General features: G+C 30.3%; 2 long non-coding RNA genes across 2 annotated transcripts in view; one reads left to right on the forward strand and one right to left on the reverse strand.

Moving 5' to 3' along the window:
- Positions 1 to 3798, forward strand: part of LOC117116941 — a 13163-nt gene extending 9365 nt beyond the window's left edge. The window contains exons 2-3 of the long non-coding RNA XR_004446840.1: positions 2742 to 2847; positions 3596 to 3798. This is a non-coding gene — a long non-coding RNA (uncharacterized LOC117116941). The remainder of the gene's footprint in view (positions 1 to 2741; positions 2848 to 3595) is intronic.
- Positions 3799 to 4542: 744 nt separating this feature from the next.
- Positions 4543 to 6468, reverse strand: LOC117116942. Its single transcript, XR_004446841.1, has 3 exons — positions 6418 to 6468; positions 5050 to 5102; positions 4543 to 4957 (listed from the first exon to the last, which is right to left on the reverse strand). It is a non-coding gene; the product is annotated as an uncharacterized LOC117116942 (long non-coding RNA).
- Positions 6469 to 6471: the final 3 nt, after the last annotated feature.

A 6471-nucleotide genomic window follows, 5' to 3' on the forward strand; every position in this document is an offset into this window, starting at 1 on the left:
ATTCCAAATTGGAATGATCACCACTGGTCACTTAGTAAATTTAATGTAAACTAATTACTGTATATTCTGTTAATGCTTCAATTTGTCTAGTTCATAAATTTTTTTTTTTGTGGCTTGAAGAAATCGTAAATGTCTTGTTTAAATTACTTTTAAATTAATATTTTCCCTTTTCATAATTAATAATTAATGACTTTAAACTCTTTCCATCGGACTGTTTCAATTTCAAAATATTTTCCCTTTTCATTGGAGTTTATATATTGTTGTTATACTTTGCATAAATGTTTGATATATAAAAATTGACTTTAAAATATTTCCCCCTTTTATTGGACTTTATATACTGTTGTATTACTTTGCATAATAAGTTTGACTTTAAAATATTTTCCCTTTTCATAGAACTTTATGTATTCTTGTATTACTTTGCATGAATGTTTAATTTTAAAAAATTGCCTTTATATATTGTTGTATTACTTTGAATTTCTTACTGTTTGTTTAATGACTTGTTCTTTCAGGTTATGGCAACTGGTGATTTGCTAGTTCAAGCATTCAATTCAATTGTATTCAGTAATAGTATTGAATAATTTATTGTAATAGTATTGAATAAATAAATTATCAATTGTATTCAGTATAGTATTGAATAATTTATTGTAATAGTATTGAATAAATAAATATTAATTGTATTCAGTATAGTATTGAATATTGTTTTTTTTCTTCTCGAGTACTGAATGAGCAGGATGGTAAAAAAAAAAAGCGCCCTCGAATAGAAAAAGGCCCAAAATATGACTAAGTTTTTTGGCCACTTTAGTCTGTGGAGTTCTGGTAAAAATAGTGAAGAAAAGCGCCCTCAATTAGCCTTTTTACCCCAAGTTCTTTAAGGTCTCTTAATAATTGTCTTTGGTAGAGAAAAGCACCCTCTAAAATCCCAGTTTTTCAGAACTCCACAAACAATTGTTGGCACTGAAAAATTGACTATTAGAGGGCGCATTTTATCATCCTTGTAATAGAAATTGACAATTAAAGAGACCCTGAAAAACGTAGAAATAAAATGGCTAGAGAGGGCGCTTTTCAGCACCACAGGGAACCCCTTTAAACAGAAATTTAGAGACCCTGGAAATTTTGTTTTTCTATTAGAGGGCACTCTTCAGCCTGTCTCTTATACACATCTAGATGTGTATAAGAGAAGTATTTAAGGGTGTAACTATAGCATGCAGCATTATCTGAGAACCGAAGGCCCGGGGTGGGTATGGGAGGGTGGTGTCATAGCGATTGCTGAGACAGATTTGGCTTGGTGTAGGCAATACAGTACTGTAATTTTATCCAAGGGGGGGCTGATTTTAGCGGCTAAAATCGAACCGGTGGACCAATTTTGGCTTGACAGGCCTATTACTCCCATACTTTTGTATTTTAGGTTGGGTCAGTCACCTAGTTAACCCCAAAAAGTTTTCCTGTACTCTAGTATGTATTTCTACATTTGTCAGTTGAAATGATCATTTCTTTTGAAATGATAAGCCATTTTTAGTGAGTAAAACAACAATTTTTGACATTTTGACCTCATTTTTCAAGGTCATTTGACAATTCTGTGCATTTTGACACAAGATCAACGATAGTGTTCCTGCGATACATAATACATGTATTAATATTTTAGGCCACAGTATAAATGACCTTTGACCTCTCATGGCAAATTTTACCCACCCCCTTAACATTTTTTTTGGTGTATCCTAGTCTATGTCCCTACACAAATCAGTTGAAACAAATGAAGTTGAATTTAGAGATACTAATACTGCCCTCAGTGATTTAAAATTATAAAGGTGTATGGCATGGACATAGAGTTCAAATCAATGCATTTTGGTACAAAACTAAAAGTGATGGTTATTGGATAAGGCGAGACTTCTTTATACCTTGTTTAGTGAACCCGCTGACTGGCAAAAATTGATGATTAGTGCACCCGCCGGCACGGAAAAGTTTTTCTTTATTTTTATTACGCCCTCCAGTGCCTCGAAATCTCCAAAGATAAAATGTGTATTTCTTCCTATATAAATTTGAAGCATTTAACCATCCTATTTTACATTCACCAGTAAAATATTTTCTGCTCCATCTGGATGTTTTTAGCAAAAATATTTGCTAAATAATAAAACAAACTTTTATTTTTATTCCACTCTCCTCCGATAATCTTTTAAAAAAGAAGTACGCGAAACAAGGAATAAAAAAAGTCTCGCCTAATGGAGAAACCAGCTCAAGTATGCATAGAAAATCGATAGTATAGTAGGTGCATAATCACCATAATACACTTGGGCCCTTATATATTTTTTAACAAAAATTGAGCAGAAAACAGAATTTACTTTCCAAAGTGTGTGGGCAAATTTCCAGGTTCAATTTATTCCACCACGCAGGTCTTATTTTACAGTCGGGAATATGGGCAAGAAAAAAGTCCTTGGTATGGGCTTGATATACCGTTATTATGTTTAAATAAATATTTAATAATATAAAATATATTTATTACATAATTCTTGTTCTTTAAATAATTACATTGATGATTAACATTAAAATTTCATTATTTGACCTAAATGTTGAAATTTAAGAAGTTATAATAATTGTAATAAAATAGTGTTTTTATTGGCTTACAATTATAATTCTAGAATTACAATTTACATTTAATGTTTTAATTAAAATTAATAACATTTAAATATTAATGTTGTATTCCTTCTAATTCTGGTTTTTTAATGAATGTATGTATTTTATTTCAGTAAAAATTCTGTAAAGTCTAACCATTGCAAAATGCACTTCTGAAGATATCAACAAACCAGTGGCTAATGTTGCTTGCTTTTTTGTGCTCGTTAATTTTGCTGAATGGTGAGTCAAAAGACTTGTTCTTACTATGAATTTCATATCCATTTTAAAATGCTTTATGGGATAATGTTTGACCTGGTTCAGTACTAAAAATAAACATTTAATTTCAATATTACAACACATAAGCTGTCATATTCCTTAATTCAATTATTTTAAAATAAATTAAAATAAGGTTTTAATTGGAGATTAATATAATTGACAGAACATTTATATATCTGTACATCATTCTTTGCTGTTATTTCCCCCCCTTTTTCAATGTTAAAACAACACTTTTTAAAGATTTTATTATAGTTTCTGCATTAGAAATGCCTGAAGTGAAACTTTGAAGGCTTATGTTTAAACGCTTGTAACTCTTTAACACTGTTAATAACTCAAAATTAATTTTTGCGACGAGTGACTGGTTTGGCTTGTCTTTGCCACATGTGTTTAATAATAAATTAATTTAATTGTAAGTTACATAAACGTTAACTATTTAACATTGTACCAGCTCAGATAAATAGGATATATTTTTTTAATGTAAATTACCTCTTGTACTAGTTTATGCAATATTAATGTTATCAATACCATTTTCCTCCACCAATGGGAACTTATATTTAATCTCTAAAAATGGTTTATGTATTAATTATCTGTATTTGTTAATAACAAATTGCTTGATTTTATGCAGCTTAAAACAATAATTACCAAAATCTTTTTGAAATTGACATAATTGCTTTATTCCTTTTCATTGTCCATTTGTACTATATTATTTCAGCGAAAACTACGAAGATCTCAGCAAACCAGTGGCCTCATCCTGCTCAGCACTATGGCTGTGATCAACAATCTTGGATTGTCTTTCAAGATAATTGCACGATTCTGGTGTTTAAACCAAATATATATTCATTGTAATACATTTTGAATAAATAAATATTAATTGTATAAGTTTAGTATTGAAGTTATTGTAATAATATTGAATAAATAAATATTAATTGTATTCAGTATACTATTGAATATCATTGTTTTTTCTTCTCGATTATTGAATGAGCAGGATGGTTTGGGAAAAAAAAAAAAGCGCCCTCGAATAGAAAAAGGCCCAAAATATGACTAAGTTTTTTGGCCACTTTAGTCTGTGGAGTTCTGGTAAAAATAGTGAAGAAAAGCGCCCTCAAATAGCCTTTTTCACCCAAGTTCTTTAGGGTCTCTTAATTGTCAATGGTAAAAAGCTCCCTCTAAGATCCATGTTTTTCAGAACTCCACAATTAAGGGGCACTGAAAAAATGGCTGTTAGAGTGCGCATTTTATTATTTTAATAGATATTGACAATTTGAGACCCTGAAAAACGTAGAAACAAAATGGCTATAGAGGGCGCTTTCCAGCACCACAGGAAACCCCTTTAAACAGAAATTTAGAGACCCTGGAAATTTTGTTTTTCTATTAGAGGGCACTCTTCAGCACCACTTTAATACAAATTGAGGGAAAATTTAGTCCTTTTTCTATTAGAGGGCGCTTCTTTCGTCTTACCTGCTTATCCAGTCTTAAGACACAACCAGCAAAGAAACACATCAACACATTACTTATATTTTTTATTATAGAAACTTTACAACCAAAATCATAATATAATATGAATTTATATAAATATACATAAAATATATGAAAAATTAAGTATTGGAAATTGTTTCCCTTGGTTCAATATTTTACAATGATTTAATGCTGCAATAACTTCTCATTAAAAATAAAATAATTTGTTAAATTCCTTCGATATAAAAACCATGATTAAGCTGTCTCAGTATTCAGCAAGATATTCAGACTCCAGTATATTTTAATTGTCTTGCAAACTATTAGGCATAATCAATTAGCTAAAAGTAAAATGCTTTACACAGCCTATATTAGAAAAATTAATTATATTATTAGTGCTGGTTCCTCTTCCTTAGGTTAACATAATTCGAACATATCTTCTGTACAATATGATCAATATTTCAGAATGAAGCAAGTTGTCTTGATCCAGTAACTTGTAAATATACAATAATTGTTTGTGTTCTTTCATAGGAATTACTCTTTTGACTCTTGAGAATGTTCCAACTAGATTTCAGTGTACTTTTCTTGTCTTGCAAAATTGGTTATGCTCTGTTTGCTGCATCTGCCAAAAAGAAAATTTTAATAAAGAATCAGATCAAATTAGTAAGTTAAAATTTCATAAGGTAACTTGAGTATATTTCACTTGATACTTACAGTGCCATTGTTTCTTTGATACATATATCTTGCAGTAGAAATATGTCTGTCCTCTGCAAACAAACAAACACTGTATACATTATACATGGTTTAAAATTTAAAGAGGAATGGAATGAGACCAGGCTAGGATGATACATAAGTAAAGAATACAAAACTAAAAGATGAAAATAAGTAAATTTAATAGCAGCAGAATAAATTAATTGAAGGGACCAAAAGAAAACAGGCTAAGATGAGGAGCAAGAGAGGGAAAATATAGATCAAGTATACAAATATGAGCAAGAGAAGAAAAAAACAAAATAAGAACAGGAAAGAGGAGGAGAATGAGAAACAGCTGATAAAATTTGACGAATGCCACTGATGGAGATGTGAAATAAAGGTCCTCTTCTGGTTTTTTTTTTTAAATTCTTTTAACATTTAAAAAGACACTAGACATTCTTTTGGTGGTATAATTATTCTTGCAATTTACTTTACGAATTATGTGATTTGGAAATTTGGAGAAATGAAATTGGGACATGCATTTTTATTATTTTTTGGCAGGATTTTGTTGAAAATAACCCATATGTTAATTATTTTCTAAATTTCAATCAGAAATGTGTTAAAGATTATTTTACCACAATAAAAATCAATTTTCCTGTAATACTTTTTGTTTTTTAGTACCTTAATATGGTGGGACATGGTATGACCACTTTACTGAATAGTGATCCTAAAGTTGTGATTTGATTTTATTCGGAAGCACTGATCACAAATAAACATTACAATAGAAACACACGAGTTAAAACGTACGGAATTATTCCGTGGATAGTCTTCCTTGGAAAAAAAAAAAAAAAAAAAAACCAGTAAATATCATTCCAGCTTATTTCCTTTGGGTTTAGTTTATATCCAGTATGAAAATCGGGGTACTTTAAAATTCAATAATTCTATGCTAAATTTAATAATTTACATGTTAATGCAAAACTAGCAAGTTAATTTCAAAATTATTTTTTATGATTTTTGTCACTTTCAGGGGCCAATACATATTTATGTCAAACAACGTGGACTTCTTTTGATGGAGGTTTTAAGTCATCTGGTAATGCAGTTTGATGTTTTTAAAGGCTAACCATAGGAAAAGCTGTTTCGGCAGATTTTCTAAAGATAATGTTACACCGCTTGGACTAATCTTAGGATATGGATCGGTTGTTTGGAAACCAACAACCAAATATTAGATAAAATCGTTTATAAAATCTACAGAGGTGCTTGGCTCTGTTCCTAGGCGAAACTGTCACTACCGAAAGAAGGAACATACAAAATATGTCACAAGATATAAACTGTGAGGTGCCAAATGTACGTATGTATGTTAAACCAACAGGAGTATGACAATTTTGAACTTACTCTCACGAAACCTTGCTTGTTTACAATCTTTTCACAAATTTGATGACATCAGCG

Source organism: Anneissia japonica, unplaced genomic scaffold (assembly GCF_011630105.1).
Source record: "Anneissia japonica isolate Jap-2015-1 unplaced genomic scaffold, ASM1163010v1 scaffold10132_len18572_cov108, whole genome shotgun sequence".
Taxonomy (NCBI): domain Eukaryota; kingdom Metazoa; phylum Echinodermata; class Crinoidea; order Comatulida; family Comatulidae; genus Anneissia; species Anneissia japonica.